This window comes from Marmota flaviventris, chromosome 3, assembly GCF_047511675.1.
Source record: "Marmota flaviventris isolate mMarFla1 chromosome 3, mMarFla1.hap1, whole genome shotgun sequence".
NCBI lineage: Eukaryota > Metazoa > Chordata > Mammalia > Rodentia > Sciuridae > Marmota > Marmota flaviventris.
Genome location: NC_092500.1, coordinates 57282513 through 57302754, shown reverse-complemented (window position 1 = coordinate 57302754; position 20242 = coordinate 57282513).

Sequence of the window (20242 nt, the reverse complement as noted above, 5' to 3'; positions counted from 1 at the left end):
AATGGTAGTTAATTTTAATGGCTCATTTTATACTTGGACCCCACTCCTCCTGGATTAGAAATAGGAATCTATATTACTTATTTAGGAACACCTGGTTTGAGATTAGGTCCAACTTGACGGAGCCTGGGGAAATTAGCAAAAGAGATCATGGTTAGAATGCACAAGACGCTCATTCACTATAATTTTGGTTCTTGGCACAAATAGTTCATGCAAAAGTTAGAGCTCCCAGAGTGTCCTGGTCAATGTGGTCATACTTGTAGGCATCTTTGATGGACATTAAGGTCATTGACACCCTCTGATGTAGCATATTTCTGGCCAAGTTCTTGGTTACATTATGAATTTGGCCTGTCACTATGTGAGTACAATGTACAGTAATTTCCACGCTGCCATCTTGAAGTTGCTATAAGAGCTACAGGGCAGGGATCTGGGGTAATAGGAGATATATATGCATGTATGGAGATTACATAGCTGAAGAAACAAAGGAGATACATGAGTTTATTTGGGCCTCTGGCTATAGGGTAAACACAGCCAAGAATAATTCTGAGGCAGGATCCTATCACCAGAGAACTACTGGTTGGTCAACAGAGGCCTTAGTGACAGGCCTGGGGTGCCAGGTTAGTGTTCTTTGATCTTCATGTGTGTTGGCTACAGTACATATTGTTCACAGCATGGTTGTGTCTCAGAACTTCTTGGGCACCATATTCTCTGGTCAAAACTTGCTTAGTTATAGATGTCTCTGACTTGGCATGCCTTGGTCAGAGTGTACATTGATTACTACATGCTTGAGTCACAGCACTCTTTGGTCCCCATGCACCTTGGTCTCAGTATATTGTTTACTGTGCCCCTTTGACATAATATACCTTTGCCATAGCACAAAGCCATGGTCATTGATTACCTTGTCCAAGTGTGCTTTGGTCACAAAGTGTCTTAACTATAGTAAGCTTGCTTTCCCATTCCTATGTTTATATGGATGGATGACAACAGCCTTTGGTCACTGTGGGCCTCTGACTTCATGTATTTTGGTTACAGAGTATCCTGCATGCTTTGGTCATCACACGCATGATGGTCACATGTGCCCTGTCATTTATGCCTGGGTGTCTGTTCTGGGATAATGGCTCATGTGGATTACAGCATGATTTGACTCTAATGTGACTTCTGTTTGCAATAATGGTAACTAGAAACAACCTCTTAGAGTTTTGGCATTCTCATAGGATATGGAAGAGAGGGATGATGAGATTCCAGAAGTAAAGCAAAAGAGACACATAGTCAGTGCCACAGATACTCAAAATCATGTTGATATGCCTGTGTTATAGTCTGGATATTAAATGTCTCCCCAAAGGCTTCTGGGCTCAAGGCTTGGTCCCCAGTCTGTGGTGCTATTAGGAAGTGGTGGAACCTTTAAGAGGAGGTACCTAGTGAAAGAAAGCTAAGTCACTGGGGATACACCCTTGGAACATTGGGACTATGGATCCTTCCTCTTTCTGTTTCCTTCTATGAGGTGAGCAGTTTTGCTCCCCAACATGTTCCTCACTATGATGTTCTGCCTTACTACAAGTCCCAAAGCAACAGAGTCAATTGACCATGGACTGAAACCTCTGAAACCCTAAGCCAACATAATCCTCTGCTCATTTTAAGTTGATTTTCTCAAGTGTTTTGTCATAGCAATGAAAGTCTGACTAATGCAATGTGGTAAAAAGAATTTGTGTTTCAAAATGTTAAACTGAACATTTTAGAATTATGTATACATACACACAGAAGATAGCCAAAGGATATACACCCAGATATTAGCAATTCGTTTCTCTGAGTAGTGGTACTATGACCTACTTTTTTTCTTTATTCTTTATGTTTCAAAGTTTTATGATTATTTTAGGGAAGTTCCTTTTTTCTTCAAGGCTCACTTTCCACACACTGGAACATGTTGCCAAATGGTTCACAGTCAGAATCGCTCATTCGCCCCTTTGTCTTCTGGACACCATCCACTATGAACAGCATTAGATAGTGGTAGGGATGGGCAGAAATCTCTCTCTTCATCTTGTTCATCTTCATCTCTTTAAAAGCAAACTTTTCCTTTCCCAATAGAATGTGACTGCACATTTCTATGCATAAACAGCTCAGTGAATCTTTGTTGGATTATCTATGGCTAACTACACTCTCCCCAACTCTGTGGAAATTTCATAAATATAGAAAGCAAATCTCTTTTTAAATAGTTTTCTATTTTTCTTGGCTACCTGTTGAAATGCAGCTATAAACTTCTAGAGGAGCAAATCACATTACCTGTTCTAAAAAACCTCTGCCAATCCCACAAAACCAAAGGCCAAATGTTTTCTCTAATATGTGGATGCTAATTCACATAAGGTGGGGGATACTAGGGAAAAATAGCATTACCTTAGATTAAGTAGAGGGAAGTGATGGAAGGGGAGGGGTGGGTATGTGGGCATAGAAAAGATAGTAGAATGAAACAGACATTATTACTATATGTATATATGTGACTGCATGACCAATATGATTCTGCAACATGTACACTCAGAAAAATGATAAATTATATTCCATCTATGTATGGTATGTCAAAGTGCATAAATGCATTCTATTGTCATGTATAACTAATTAAAAATAAAAAAAAATAAATTAAAAAAAGAACCTCTGGAAAAAGTGATTCTACAACATTTTTGGCCAACTGCATTTGATTAAGGGTTGTCTTTGTAATCAATTCTCAAGTATTTTGTTATAGCAATGAAAGTCTGACTAATGCAACATGGTAAAAAGAATTTGTGTTTCAAAATGTTTAAGTGTTTCTTCAGTAAAGACCTATTCCTGATTCTGGGAGCAGTTAAAGGACTTGCCCCAAGGATCATTCATGAAGCATCATCTCAGTCACTATAAGAACCTGGAAACCAGTTTCCATAGTGGGATTCCACTCAGCATTCATAACATGTCATTTTCCTTGTTCTCCACAACATTCATGGGGCAAAGACTGTACTTATTTTACTAAGCATGTTTCACAAGTGAGGAAACAAATAATTATGTCCAGAAATGCTCAAAGGGTAGCTTCAAGTTACATGAAGAGCCCATATCTTTGTCCTTTAACATGAGTATGAATTTGGCTTTTCATTTAAATACATACTATTAGAGGAAGATAAATAAAGTAAGTACAGCTACAAGCCTTACTGTTCCACAGCAAATAAAGAACTTGTCCAAGATGTTTTCTGGACAAAAAAAAAAAAAAAAAAAAAAAAAAAAGAAGCAGCTTTCTGATTTTCCTATGTTATTCATTAATAATACAAATAAAGAGTAAAAGAAACTATCTTTATTGAATCCAGGTGCTGGGAAGCATACTATTTTGTATTAGTTATAAACCTTACAAAAACCCTGGAAAATAGGTGCTATCTTCAATTCACATAGAGTGAAAGTGAGGCTTAGAGCTATCAAGTAATTCACATATTAGATGACTGGTCTCTGTCTCTCTCTCTCTCTCTCTCTCTCTCTCTCTCTCTCTCTCTCTATGTTGAGAGAGAGAGAGAGAGAGAGAGAGAGAGAGAGAGAGAGAGAGAGAAGACATGAATAAATACCAACCAAATTTGTTATTTCTTTTTTAAGAAGGCTTATTACTTTGCTAGCAAAGGATAAACATAGGGGATTCCTTTCCCAGAAGCTGTGATTTTGCCCATCAGCAGGAAAAGGGGGCTTTTAAAAAAAATTTAATTAGGTATATATAACAGCGAAATATGTTTTGATTCATTGTACACAATTGCAGCACAACTTTTCATTTCTCTGGCTGTATACGATGTAGCATCACACCCTTTGTGCAGTCTTACATGTATCTAGGGTAATGATGTCCATCTCATTCCACCATCTTTCTTCCCCCATGTACCCTCCGCACCCTCTCTCCCCTTTGCCCAATCAAAGTTCCTCCATTTTCCCCATGCCTCCCCCTCCCCATTTTGGATCAGCATCCACTTATCAGAGAGAATATTGGGCCTTTGTTTCTTTGGCATTGGCTTCCTTCACTTAGCATGATATTTTCCAACTCCATCCATTTACCTGCAAACACCATGATTTTACTCTCTTTTAATGTGGAGCAATATTCCATTGTGTATATATACCACAGTTTCTTTATCCATTCATCTATTGAAGGACATCTAGGTTGCTTCCACAGTTTAGCTATTGTGAATTGAGCTGCTATGAACATTGATGTAGCTGCATTACTATAGCATGCTGATTTTAAGTATTTAGGTTTTAGACTGAGGAGTGGGATAGCTGGGTCAAATGGTGGTTCCATTTCAAGTTTTCTAAGGAATCTCTATACTACTTTCCAGATTGCTTGCATCAATTTTCAGTTCCACCAGAAATGTATGAGTGTGCCCACATCCTCTCTAACATTCATTGTTGTCTCTATTCTTAATATCTGCCATTCTGACTGGCATGAGATAAAATCTTAGAGTAGTTTTGATTTGCATTTAACTAATTATTAGAGATGTTGAACATTTTTTCATATATTTGTTGATGCAGTGTATATCTTTTTCTGAAAAGTTTCTGTTCAACTCCTTAGCCCATTTATTGATTGGGTTTTTTTTTAAAGGAGGTTATTCAAAGCCTACATTCCATGTGTCCTCTGATGGAGTTGTAATTCACTTGTAATTTGGGAGATAGTCATTTCTGAGATCTTCTGGTGCCATCCCCCAAATCTGGATTACTTCATTCCTATGGTAAGTGCATACTCAAGGATAGATAAATCTGCCTAAAGTGGCAAACAAATGTAGGCCTGTTTTCCCCTGAGATTAAAGAGGGGAAGAGATTATGGAGGAGCAAGGAGAAAGGGAGAGAAAGAAACATGCCCATTGGAAAAAAAAGTTGCAGTGGCAGACCAGCAAGGGTTATATTCAAAGTACGAAGTAGACCACTGTTATATTTCCCCACTGTCAATTTCTACATTCCATTTCTATAGAAAACTGGGCCACAACATCTCCAAGCTACCTCTTGCTGAAATGGAACAAAGATGGAGGAAGCAATCCAAAGTCCTAGTTCTCTATTAGGTGGGGCATTGACAGTTCAAAGTATTCAGCATCAGATCAGTTCAGAGGTCTACGGTGGCTGATGGCATGTGACTGGACAAGGCATACATAGGGCAGGGAACATGCTAAGACAACAATAAAGACAGCACAAAAGCAATTAGTACTTCAGCCAGTCTCTGAAAACCATGAAGACAGTAACTAGTAATCATATGTGTGAAAAATAGATCAGGTTTATAAATGTAGGAGATTAGTAAGATTTGTAGATCTATGAGAAAAGGCTCAAATTGGCCCAGGACAAACTTGTGACTCTAGCGTCATTTGTGATCATTATTATTGGGCACTCCCACACACAACCCTTCCTTTGTAGCCTCCAGATTTACTTTGGGTAGGGATGACACAAGTGTAAATTTTAAGTTACATTAAAAATAAAACCATTGTTTTTCCTTTTAAATGTCCATGTAGGGCTATGCTTAGGCTATACTCTACTGCCAGGTATTTAAGATCAAGTTGGTCAAAACTAACCTTGTTCTTATCTACACCTAAGAATAAGCTGAGATTCCACAGGTATCACTCTTGAGGACATTTGCAAAATATTTTGGCTCCTTTATCTTTTCTCTACAGTGGTGCCATCTTCCAGGATGGGTCAGAGTTTTGCTGACCATACATGGCCTCTCTTGGAAGTATCAAAGACTTTACCCTCTCCAATGACCCTCCTTTTTTGCAGAATGTGTTCTGGTCAGTTTCCTGTTCTCTAGGGTCCTCTGTATCTCCCTGATCAGCAGATTGGGTGACTCACTGGGGTTTCCAGGCCTAGAGAGGGGTCCTATCATTCTCTGGCTGGCTGACCTTAGAGGGCAAGGGCCAAAATATTGGTTTCTTTTTCCTTAACTTTGGTTTCCATGTTTTTGGTTTAAACATCCAGCAGTCAGTTTCACCAGTCATCTTAAAATGGGAGTAATAGGTTATAACTTTAACATCTATAATTTTATAGGTATCCCTTTCTTTTAATTGGAGTCAGTGTTAGTACTGGAAGCCAGATATCCTATCTGTCCTATAGGTGATGGCTTATTATCTCAAATTAATTCAGGTTGTTTTATTAGAAGCAGCACCTCTGTAAACCACTAACAGACAACAGTTATAAAGTTTACAAGGAAAATACAAAGTGAAACTAACAGAGCAAAAAAAATATTCAGTTTGTGTATAGCTATGAACAAAGAAACTTGATTTTTATAATCTGAAACCTTCACTTAGTTATGTATTATATCCCCTGTGTATTTTGAGATCATAGTAATCTTTATAACAAAAATCGACCTTTTGAACACAAGTATAAATGAGCTCAAGTTTAACCCATTTTGGAGCCATTCTAACATGGAATAAAGTGAGAGCCAGAGCCTTTTCTTAGGTAAGACTGGGCTCTTGAGAAATAAAATACATTACATCTGAAACATTAAACGTACAAAGACTAAGAGAGCTCTCAACTTTTTTTTTTTTTTTTTGTGTGTGTGTGTGTAAAAAGTGGCAAGATGTTTCCATATTTTACAATGTCACCTTTAAACAGATCATGCTATCCTTATTACCTTTGAAAAATACATTTAAATGCCTATTCCAGTGTAAAGAGTAACACAATTGTTTATATAACTTATTGACAACAGATTACTTTATCCAGCTATAAAACATCAAATGACATGAATAAATACCAACCAAATTTGTTATTTCTATATAAATCTGAAGGAGACTATTGCTACATATAATTTTAGCTTGGAGAACACCAACTTGATAAAGTACTCTCCTCTAAGCTTTACATTTAACTCAGCTTAACTTTTAAAGTACAATTTAGAATCCATAGTGTATGGCGACAATAATCAAAGGTCTGCATAGGTTAGTAGTACTAGCAAAAATCAAAGGACAGCCTTAAATCTCTTACACATTTAGGAGACAGTGTTAATGATCAGAAATACACTTAGTCAAAGCAAAAGATATAAGACACATCTTCAAATGACAGTGTGGCCCTTCTATGTCAGATCCAAAAAAGAGAGAGCATTTATTGGTTACCTAGCCAGTAAACCTAAATAAACTTTCATAAACTTTTACTTAATACTTAGACAAGGCTTTTATTTAACACTTAGACAAGGCTCAGATAGATATAGTTCTCAGATGTATACATATATCTAGTCACATATATTTAGGGTGTCAAGTATATTGGCATAACCTAAAATAATACTTGTTTATTTAACCAGTTACAAAGTAATCACTTAAGACTTTAAAATAGGTACAAACCCTAATTCCTTTAAGACTTAGTTTCCCCAAGTAATAAAACCTAACAAATACAAGAAAATTATCTTGATAGATAAGAGCATATTATGTTTCAGTCTTTGCTTCATGTCAGTGCATTAAAGTTCAAATAAATTTGAATGACTGATAATTATAGCCAATTTAATCAGAAACACACACTTTTTGAAATTTACCTTTAGCAAATCTTCTGCAGCTTACTTAGGCATTCACAATTTGTTTACATCCTTAATTTTGTCCTCTTTTATCTTGGACTTTAGCACAAGAATATTTCTTAATCAGACAAAACTCTCTCTCATCCAGAAACATTTCTTTCACCTTCTAATTTTCTGTACTAAAATATATTTCCATACCTATAATTTTCTTTTATCTTTTCTAGTTTGGGACGCTTTCTTAAATTCACATTCTGAAACAATATTTATGAATGTTATCTGTGCATTTAATTTACCCAATAAATTTCATCTCAGAAGACAGACAATCCAGCATACACAAAAACTGTGCTTTAATCTTTTTTCTCCCAGGTTGCATTTAAGGGGTTGGATCACAGGATATTTTTGAGCCTGAACTGTCTCCCTTATTATTATCACAATGCCATCAACTTTAAGTGACTACCCCACTGTCAATTGTACACAGAGCCTCCTTTTGGGCATTTTTCTTATACTAGACATATTGATATGCAATGGAGGAGGCCCTTCCTTTTTTTCTTTTTTTTTAATTTTTAATTTATTTTTTATTGGTTGTTCAAAACATTACAAAGCTCTTGACATATCATATTTCATACATTAGATTCAAGTGGGTTATGAACTCCCATTTTTACCCCAAATACAGATTGCAGAATCACATCGGTTACACATCCACATTTTTACATGATGCCATATTAGTGACTGTTGTATTCTGCTACCTTTCCTATCCTCTACTATCCACCCTCCCCTCCCCTCCCATCTTCTCTCTCTACCCCATCTACTGTAATTCATTTCTCTCCTTGTTTTTTTTCCCATTCCCCTCACAACCTCTTATATGTAATTTTGTGTAACAATGAGGGTCTCCTTCCATTTCCATGCAATTTCCATTTTCTCTCCCTTTCCCTCCCACCTCATGTCTCTGTTTAATGTTAATCTTTTCCTCCTGCTCTTCCTCCCTGATCTGTTCTTGGTTGCTCTCATTATATCAAAGAAGACATTTGGCATTTGTTTTTTAGGGATTGGCTAGCTTCACCTAGCATAATCTGCTCTAATGCCATCCATTTCCCTGCAAATTCCATGATTTTGTCATTTTTTTAGTGCTGCGTAATATTCCATTGTGTATAAATGCCACTTTTTTTTTATGCGTTCATCTATTGAAGGGCATCTGGGTTGGTTCCACAGTCTAGCTATTGTGAATTGTGCTGCTATGAACATCGATGTGGAAGTATCCCTGTAGTACGCTCTTTTAAGGTCTTCAGGGAATAGTCTGAGAAGGGCAATAGCTGGGTCAAATGGTGGTTCCATTCCCAGCTTTCCCAGGAATCTCCATACTGCTTTCCAAATTGGCCGCACCAATTTGCAGTCCCACCAGCAATGTACAAGAGTACCCTTTTCCCCACATCCTCGCCAGCACTTGTTGTTGTTTGACTTCATAATGGCTGCCAATCTTACTGGAGTGAGATGGTATCTTAGGGTGGTTTTGATTTGCATTTCTCTGACTGCTAGAGATGGTGAGCATTTTTTCATGTACTTGTTGATCGATTGTATGTCCAGAGGAGGCCCTTTCCATCCTTTTCTTTAGGCTTCCTTGAAGATCCCTTTGCAGAGATTGCCAACACACATACAAGTTGGCCTTAGTTGCTATATTTTTCTTTTCTAGGTGCAGTTATTTACCCTGCCAGTCTCCCCATGCATTCAGTTTGATGAGACACTCTTTGAGCAAGAATTGTTTTTCCTCAGTGATAAATATCCTCTGGCCAAATGGGGTGTCCTGTCAGATGTTAAAAGGGGAGACTATTCCTGTCCCCAGGTGATAAACGGATAGTGATGGAACCTACTGCTACATCCATTGTGGCCAGCAGCTTACATCCAGCAGGGGCAAAATGGGCTGGAAGGCAGGGTAGTGGCCAGGTTCTCTTTGGCTATTTTTTTCTACAGCCCAGGCTCTTTTTAGGGCTGGTATCATTGACCCACAATGTGATGATATTTAGCTGCCTGGGGTCAGGCTGATATAGTGCTGGCAGTGCCAGCAGTGGGTTTAAAAATTTAAATCTTTTCTAGCCCCCTTTTCTGGTGTCCTGCTATCCTTGCACACAAGAGGCTGTGCCTTTTGGCACCTTCAAATTAGTTCCTGACTGTTCAGGCCCCATATCATGCAACTGCATAAATACCTGTACATACAGAATCTCTTTCATATACTTTACCCCTGATAGACAAACTTCAACTTCAGAATTGTATAATAATCCAGAATAACCATTCAAAGACCAGATTGTTTACAGTAAACCATCTTTCTTTTAGACAGGCCTATGCCTATAGGTGGCTCATTCAGTCAAGATCTATGTGCTCAAGAGACTACTGGTAAGATCAACCCGGCCTGGCACATATCTTAAAGGTCCAGTAACATACAAAAACACAGACAAGAGAGCCTCACCCAAATCAGAGCTGAGAGATGGGAAAATTTAAAACAGGAAGACCTGCATATACAAATTTCTTCTACTTTCTTTACCTTTGAGAGATCCAACTCCAACTGTAAGATTGTATAATAATCCAGAAAGCTACTCAAAAGCCATATCATTACAATAAAACATTCTTAGACAGGTTTATACCTATACATGGCCCTTTCTTTAACTTACTTTACCTCTGACAGACAAGCTCCACATACAAGATTGTACAAACAACAATAACAACTACAACAACAACAACAGAGAGAGGCAACCAGAGAGGAGCTCAAAACCATGGCTAACAGAAGGGAACCTTTAAATTGACCAGCCAAGATCTTTCCCAAATCAGAGTCCCACTTAACCATGACTCCTACACCAGTGGTGCCACAGATGTCCCCACAAAGAGAGACCAGATGTTCCCACAGAGAGGAACCAGATGTGTAGAATCAGGGTCTTGGTGTGCACACCGGGGGACTTACCAGATGGCCAAAGGTGTCGTGACTTTACTGAGTTCAATTTCCTTTTTCTCAAAGTGGGCCTCAATGAGGAATCTCTACCATTCAGGGAGAGAAGGCAGGAGTTCCCTGAAGCAAAGGGAGCTTGGGCAGCTGCTGGTCCCTCAGTCCCTCCCTTTACTCACAGGAATAGCTCCTCTGGTTTGATTGGGGGCAAACTCACCTGTCTCTCCTAACTCTCCTGTATTCGGCTCTCCACATGTTTTCCATCACCATGAATCCTCAGAATGGAAACAGGATTCCTTAGAGAGCCAGGCTTGCTCAAGAAAGCTGGAGTGGGGGCTGCTCTTGGGTCCCATCTGGGGTGCCAAATTTGTTACGGAAAGCTCAGTCCTTGTCCTCAATGCCAATTCAGTAACAAGAACATGGTTTTGAGTAAAAGGAAAAAGATGATTTATTGCTTTGCTAGAAAAGGAGAAACACAGAGGCCTCCTGTCCCAGAGGCTGTGGTTCTTAATTCCAGATATATTTGACTTGTAATCTGGGATCTCATCATTAAACTGGAACCCCCTTATTATTAAATTGCAAACATTTTTTTCATCCATATAATGTCTTCATGCTCGGTTCCACGGTTAAGTAGAAAAGCATTAATGAGGTCTGATATAATTTGTTGTTAGTAGAGTTTCCCCTTATTCTCATCCTGTAACACACTTCTCTCAGTGGTAAACCACCTTAGAAATTTCCAAAAATATGACCTAAAAATAAATTCAATCATGTTAAAATATTAAGTAGATTGAGTTTATATGTTTCTTTTCAATTTTCCTCTGAGAAAGCTGATGAAACTTCTTGACAATGAAAAGATAAATACATAATTTGACTGCTTTTACCAGTAGCTTATTAGCAGGTCACAAAGTAGTAATTTAATCATACAGCACATCATTAAAGAGTTAGCTTACCCTTTCATACATTAATCTTTTAAATGTGATCAATAGGATTCCAGAGTCTATGAGCTATCTTTTGGGGTTCTCAGAAAGCATAGTGTTAATAGAAATGTGTTGTTTCAGTTTTATCTGGGCACAGGGTGGGGATCTAGTTTATGAAAAAAAAAAAAAAGACATTAGAATTCACAAGCTCAAACCCTGAAAATTACTCAATTGAGGAATCAAAATTATAGCTTCCAGGCACAATATATCTACCATGACCTAAATTTCTTAAATAGGCTTTTATTTCACTGACTTGTAAAATCCATCTGACATACTATGGTTCTCAATTAGCTAAGGTAACTATATATTTGTAAGAATGATTTTCATTAGTTCTTTCTTTGGAGTTTACCAACTCACTCAATTCTATCCTTACCCTAAGAGTAAATTCTTTTAACCTTGTTCCTACTTCAAGATATAAATTCATCTTTCAACCTCCCTTCCTGCCATACTCCTTAGTAACATGGTCTGTGTTTATTGTCTTCACTTCAAAATCCCTATCTGCCTCACTATAACGTAGGTCCTACCACCAGTGCTCTTCTGATGTTGGTCTGACAGAAGCATATGAACACTCAAAATAAAGGCCATTTCTGTCCTGCATTCTGTTAGAGTTTTCCATGGTAATGGAATTGGAGAAATGTGTCTTCGACAATGAACTCAGAAATGTGTTTGTATCATGGATCCTCTAGCATTCACTGGCCTAGGGAAAGACTTGTGATTCTTACGAGTATCTGGTTTCTTATCTGTAAAATGAGAAAACTATTGTCAACACCGAAGGATAATAAACTTTGGCATGTGAGTGATTCTAAACCATGCAGGACACTTCCCATAAGACTTGGACTCCCTCCAGCAACACTTTCAACAACAGGATCTTCTTGAGGGTGAAATCTTTGCTCTCATTTCTTCTTCCCCAGGCAAATTCCATGGCCAACCTCTATAAGTACCCCTTACATATAATTCCATTTCTCCTTTGCTTCACTGTACTTGTGTGATACAGCTATAATCCCGAATAAATTCAAATCTTTGCTTTTCCTCTGCCTGCGCCTGCACAGCAGAACAAAACTGTAGCACATACCACAAGTATGCACTAAGCTCAGGTGGGCTCAGAGGGCAACCTAGACGTCACTGTGGATGTCACTACCATATCTCTTCCACTCTGCTAGTATCAAATCCCTAACAATTCCCCTATTTTCAGTCTCATTGACTCCTAATCCTCGAGAAACTAGAAGATAAAAGAGAACTCCTACAAGTTCCCCCGACCATATGTCCTCACTCCCCAGTGTCAGTACTCAGGATGGTCTATTTGCTTGTCTGACACTGGCATGGAACTGTGTAGTCCATGCTCATTGTTGAGGCTGCCACTGGAACACTACACTCTCTGACCCTGCAATTCTCTGTGTTCTCTCTCTCTCTCTCTCTCTCTCTCTCTCTCTCTCTCTCTCTCTCTCTAATTTGTGTGCATCAGCAGTTTTTAATTCTAGATCTTCCTCATTAACACACAAATATGCTGGGCTTTTATGTATCCTCTTATGCAAGAAAACAAACTTCTCTTTACCTAAATTCTCTCTTGCAGGGCTGCTCCTGTTCTCTCTTCTGTCACAGTAGAATGCCTTGAAAAGATTATTCATGCTTTCTGTATCTCATCTCTTTTCTTGCATTCTCTCCAACCCATCGTATTCAAGTTTTTGCACCCATGACTCCATCAAAAATACTGTCATGATCACCAATGATCTCTACATTAATAAATCAATTGATAAACCCTCAGTCCTCATCTTTCTTGTCCCATAAGCAGATTTGACGTAGTCAGCTATTCCCTTCTTCTTGACACATTTCTTTTTTAAACTTGGCTTCCAAGAACACTACCTGTGGTTCCTTCTCAATAAACTTAGATGAATGTGCTTTATCTCCCAGGCCTCTTATTGGTAGCGAGCCCTGCTCTCTCTGCTTGCTCCTTAGGTTAACTAATTTGGTCCAAAGACTATTTCTATGCTAATAAGTCCTGAGTTTGTAAATTCATCCCCAATTCACATATTTGACTGCCAACTTGTCATTTCCATTAAAATATCACTAAGAATTCGTGTATCTGTCTGAAACTAAGCTGACATTCTCGACTATAAACTTGGTCCTGCCACAGTGTTCCCATTTGAGATTAGACATCTGAGATTAATTCCATCATTCTCACACAAACCCTTGTGGTCATCCATGATTCCACTTTTTCTGTTGTACTCCACATCCCCGTCATTCACATATCCAGTTCACTCTAAATTCAAAATATGTAAGCCATATATTTCTCAGTACCTTCACAGTCATACCCCCAATGAAAAGACTATCATGTCTTGCTTAGATAATAAAAATGGTTACATAATCAGTCTCTTTTTCTAATTTTGCCTTTTTCACTCCATTATCCACAGATGTAACATAAACCTGGTAAGGGACAGTGTGATGGCTTAGTGACAGAGTGAATGCTTAGCATTCATGAGGACCTGAGATCAATTCTCAGCCTTAAAATAAATCAATCAATAAATCTATTAACAGGTCTCTCCTCCGACTGAAACCCTTCAAGGCCTATGCTTGTTCCACAGAGACAATGCCAGATGCTGATCACTTAAGGTCTCAGCATCTGACACCTGTTATTACCTGTCTGGATTCACCTCCTACCGCTTTCTGCCTTGGCCACTGCTTTCATGATCCTGAAACACCACCTGTGCACATGTGGTTTGTCCACTCCATGTGGAACGCGAACGCTTCCCCCCAGATACTATGTTGCTGGATCCGTCACTTTTTTATGACATAATAAAATGAGTACATTTTCTCTGGCCATTCTATCTAAAGTTTCAGTCCCTATACCTGATAATGCTACACCCATTTCTTTGCTTTACTTTTATTTTTAGCCTTTGTCACTATGAAACGTACCATACAGCATTTATTTGATTTATTATCTCCCTTTCATTATGAGATCCATGGCAGCACCAACTTTTACTTATTTCATCATCATATTTATGCGAGTGGAACATTCATGCTTTACATAAAAAGTAGGTGATACATGTTTGTTAAATGAATAATCTTACGTTATTTAATACATTTTAAAACTCTTTTATACCTTATTTTCTATTACCTTTCTGAAACCTTTTTTTCAGACTTTAATTCCACTTCATCTGTGTATCTTCTGCCCATTTGGTTCTCTTATTTATTCTACAAACTCATAACCTCTCAGACTTAAGACTCTAAAGCTAATGATTCCCATCTCTTCACATTTATTTTTGCTCTTCTGAACTTCATGCTATTTCTAACAGTCTATTAAAATTTCCTTTGTTTTCTGATAAATCCCTCAAACTGTATAAAATAAATTATATCATCTTCTCTCTGTAAACCTATTATGTTCTCTATCTTGGTGAGCGGTACTACCATCCACTTAATCACAAAAACTATAATTTTGGTATCTTTTTCATTTTTTCCCTTGCAGTTCCCTCCCTGGTTAGGATGGTACTATGATTTCTTGTTCTAACCTTCCCCACAACCAAGACAAACATGCATGTCTATATGTATGTATGTATGCCTAAGTATGAGGCATAGCCACACTAAAAGATAAGATGGACATATCCATGGGTAGGACTTTAGCAACCCAACACAATAATAACAGCTCTCTCTCTCTCTCTCTCTCTCTCTCTCTCTCTCTCTCACACACACACACACACACAGAGTATACAGCAGTAACAGAGGCTAAAGTTAGGGTTCTATCGACCTCTAAGTAAGAAAAGCGACAGCGAGATCTAGAAGTTGGCCAAGAGTTCCTCAGTGTTGCAGGAAATAGAGCCTGACTCATTGCAAGAGACTGAATAGTAGAGGAGGGTTCTCCACCCACAGAAAGCAATGGAAAAAAGCAGTGACCATTGACCAAGGCTAGGGCAAATGTCAATCTGGTGCACCTGCAGTGCTCGAAGGAGAAAAGTTGGACTTGAACCAAGCTGGCTGCCAGCTCTGTGACTAAATGTGATAGGTACCCAAATCATGACCATATTCCAATGCTCTGGCACAGCATTCCAATGGTAGCCCAAGATAGTCATTAAATCACTAAAACTCGAGAGGTAACTTAAAAGCAGAGACAGAAGAACAGTCTACCTGCAAACAAAAATTCCAAAGAACATAACCAAAACCAACACTAAGAGAGACAATCAACAAGACTGACAAGTGGGAGACAGCGTCAATCTGGGAAAAATAAAAATAATGAAATTGTCTTCATGTGATTTCAAAATTATTTTAAATTTGTTAGAGACACACAAAAAAATTACACCTCAAAAGTTTGTGGAACACAAGCTGGAAGATACAATTCAAGAAGAAATGGCTAAAAACAGAAACACCCAGAGTTCTTACATATATAAAAATATAGCCCTTGAATTTAAAAGCAAAGACCTTCTAGAATGTTGTTAAAGAAAGAGGATTCACCTACTCCTGGCATTCACTTAGAAAGAACACAGGAGAATAAATGAAAAATGTGAAAGCTTATTTGAAGCGCCAAAACACATCTTAAAATGGTATGTGAATTCAAAAGCAAATAGACAGGCATGTAATTTTCTAAAACAAAAAAACAAACCAAAAAACAAGCTGAGAATTTTGTAGAATCAAAGACATGGATTTTCAGATTAGATGTCCATCCTGAGTGTCATATGTAAAATAAAAATAAACCCATACCTTGATGTCAGAGTGAAGCTAGAAAGCATCATAGATAATGTGGACACTCTTAAAAATTACCAGATAGAAAAGATGGACCACAGCAAAGAATGACAACTAGCGAGCAGATTTCAACCAAAGATTCTGGAAGACAGTGAAGAAATGCCTTTGAAATGCTAAGGAAAATCTACCTAAATTTAATACTTTTTATCATGCTAAACCATAACTCAAGAGGGAGGATAAGATGATGGTAACTCTAAACCCCCAAAAGCCATGAGAATGTAGTTTCCAATAGTTTAAAAGAAATACTGAGAAATATAGTCCATCAAGAAGAAAAATAAACCCAAAGTAATGAAACCGAATATTAAAACAAAAGTGATTGAATGAATGGTAAAATACGTTGGTCAATCTAATAAAAAATGTAGAAAAAAATTAGAAACATCAGTGAAGATGGCAAGAGGTGGGAATTCAACATACAGGAAAAAAATGTGTTAAGGAGGACAGAAGAGCATTATCTTTTATTAGAAAAAGATGAAGGAGGGAGGGGGAGGTGGGTGGGAGGAAGGGAGAAAGAGAGAGTGTGTGTTAAAATTTTATTAGCAACTTCCCAAATAATAAAAATACAAGCTATAGGCTCCAAATTAGCAAGGAAAAAGAAAAGTGACCATGGAAAATTCTATCAGTGTAACAGAAGTCAGTAAAGGGGGAAAATGAAGAAAGAAAAGGATGTGAGAAACGGGACAGATTGGCAGAAATAATCCCAATGTTAGTGATCCTCACAGGATAGTAGCATAAATTCACTGTGACAGCTAATTTTATGCATCAATTGGACTAGGTCAAGGGATACCCGATAACTGACGCTTTATTTCTCACCATACTTGTAAGACTGTTTCAGAAGAGATGAGGATTTGAATCAGCGGCCTGAGTAAAGAACATCCACCATCACCAATGTGGGCAGGCATCATCCAATTCATTGTGGGTCCAGATAAAAGAAAATGGTGGAGAAAGTGAATTCTGTCTCTTGTGGAGCTGGGATATACATCTCTTCCTCCTCTTGGACATCAGAGCTGCAGGTTCCAAAGCCTTCAGCTTTGGACTCTTATGCCACGGTCTCTTGTTTGTCAGGCCTTCAACGTCAAACTGTAGACTGTATCTTGTCACCATCTTCCTTGGTTCTCCAGCTTACAGGTAGTATATTGTGGGACTTTCTACCTTCCATAATCATGTTAGCCTATTTCCAATAAATTCCTCCCCACCTACATCTCTATTGGTTTTGTTTCTCTGGAATCTGACAAAACTGAAGACTTCCATGTTAGGAAAAAGTTTAGGTATAGTCTGATTATAACTTTTTTATTGTGGTAAAAATTAACAAAAAAAATTACCATCTTAATGTTTTTTTTCCTAGTTAATTACTGTTAAGTATATGCACCCTGTTGTAGAACACAACCCCTGAATTTTTGTATTTTTAAATTTAGCACCCTATACCCATTAAGCAGCAATTGTTTCTCGCACCCCCAGTACCAGTAAACACTATTCTAATTTCTGTTCCTATGAATTTGACTACTTTAGATACCTCATAAACATGGAATCATATTCCAAAAATGGTAAAGATTGAAAGTGATCAGATCAGAAATCACATACTGACCAAATAAAAACCTTGGTAAAGGATCGACATCAGACTCCAAGAAAATTAAATTCTGAGCAACATTGCTTTTGAAATGGTTCATGTAAAAAGTATCAATAAAAGAGACCAAGAAACAATGATCAGTGGAACTTAAGTAGGATTAGAAGAATGTGGAGATTCATAATGGAGTATGCAACAACATATTAGTCCAGTAAATAAAGATTATAAACATGTTTACTGAGTTTGGAAGTTAGGAGTTTGGTGATTTTGACAAAGAAGTTTCAAGTAATTCAAGCAATTTCTCATCTCCCTAGGTGAAAAAGGAGCAATGCTTTTCAGAAGTACAAATGAAGCTGGGCATGGTGGCACACGCCTGTAATCCCAGTAGCTTGGGAGGCTAAGGCAGGAGGATCATGAGTTCAAAGCCAGCCTCAGCAAAATCGAGGTGCTAAGCAACTCAGTGAAACTCTGTGTCTAAATAAAATACAAAATAGGGCTGGGGATGTGGCTCAATGATTAAGTGCTCCTGAGTTCAATCCCCAGTACCAATACAAAGCAAAAAAACAACAACAAGTACAAATGGGAGAATGGAGAATTCAGAGGTGAGGTTAAGGAATGAGATATATTGCTTTATAAAACTCTGATAACCATAGTTATGGATTAAGGACATTAGAAATCAAAGAGAGGGACAGCAACCTCTCTCTTCAGTGACATCTCAAGTTCCCACAGCTTCTATACTTTTTCATGTGGAATCAATCACTTGCTTTTCCTACAGAAAAAAAAAAAAAGATGTCTTGACACACCTGACTACCATTTTACCTTTAGAACACTGCATATGAATTTGTTTTTCTGCTAAGTATTAGACCACATCATATACTGATTTTGTTTCAAAAAAAACCACAGAAACCTTGACTTCTGTATTAGTCTGTTTTCCATTACTGTCATGAAATAACTGAAGCTGGGTACTTATAGAGTTTATTTTACTCAGTGTTGGAGATTCAAAGGCCTTGAGCCAGCTCTGTTGAGGACCACATAGTGATAGGATCACAATGACAGTAATACTTGTGGGAGATATCACACCAGAGCACATGGAGGGGCCAGGCTTGCTCTTCTATAACAACTCTCTCTGGAGGAACTAACCAGTGTCCTGCAAGGATTACTTACACTTTCCTGAGGATGATGACCCCAATGACTCAATCACCTTGTCCTGGGCCCCATCTCTTATAGGTACTGCCACTTAATATCACCACACTCGGAACCAAGCTTCCAACACATGAAATCTTGGGAACAAACTCCTTCCAAACCATTGCACTCTCTTTACTTCCTTCTAGAAAATTTCCTATTGACATACAGATTAACTGTTTTTATTATTTGCCATACAACATCATAGCTGGCTTTGTAACCAACCACTTCCCTGATGTTCGCATGATACTTTCTATAGAGTCCTATGGGCCGGGGGCGGGGGAGTTTGCTGTGCTTGGAGTTAAAGTAAATAGAGGGGCGATGATTTTGTCATCTAGGAGTTTCCTAAGGGAAGAATATTTATTTTAATAGTTATCACATCCATAGCATATGACAGCACCAAATACAGTAGCCACTCAATAAATGTTTACTGAACCAAAGATGAGATATTTAGCTTGTGCAAGGACATTGTGCATAGGGCTGATAAGGAGGACTGGATGGTTGAGACATTGGGAGTGGTGTGGAGGTAGATGAGGGCAGCAGGGCTTGAAGAGTGGGCTGGGTGGGATCAGAGTGTGAAAGGTCTTCTGTGCCTTAACTAGGACTTGAAATTAGCCACTGCACATTTTAAATAGGGAGGTGACCTGTTCGGATCTCTTTAAAAAAAATATTTCTGGAAACAGTGAAGACAATGAATGGAAGAAGTCAAGGGGTGGGGTGAGAAGAGGCCTAATGACTCTGCTGTAAGAGGCAGATAAGGGTGTGAACTTCAGCTGCCGCAATGGGATAAGAGGAAGCCACCAACAGCCTGGAGAAAATTCAGGTGCAAAGTCAACAGGAATGGTGATTACTGATAATTAAACAAGGAAGTACGAGAACTGGAATTGTTTGGGATGCAGGTGGAGAAAACAGATAATCAGCTTAGTGTCAGACATGCTGGGTGAGGTGAAGTAAGGCTTCTAGGTAACTCAGTTAGGAAGCAAACATTTTAAATATGAAATTAGTGCCAGTTACAGTGGTCTACTAAGCTATGACATTATCAGTTATTTAATTATGAAGCTGCATCCTGTGCCACTGATAATTAGGACAAGGATCATTTTACTATTTTTTACATCACCCAGGCAAAAAACATGACCAAGCCTGTAAGAAACTGTTTGATAATTGTTACCAAATTTTAACCCTGAATTGTAGATATGTCAAAAAAGCCACGTGCAAAAGTTTGAAAATAACCACTGGAGATATTGGGGTTGGAGATGTTACTCAGCAGTAAGGTACTTGCCTAGCATGCTTAAGGAGGAGTCTGACCTCCACCAAAACCATGACAACAATCTTGTGAAGGTATTAGGTGTTGTATTCAAAACTAATTTTAAAAATACTTGTTAAAGTCAAACTCAACCGTAAAACCCAAGAAA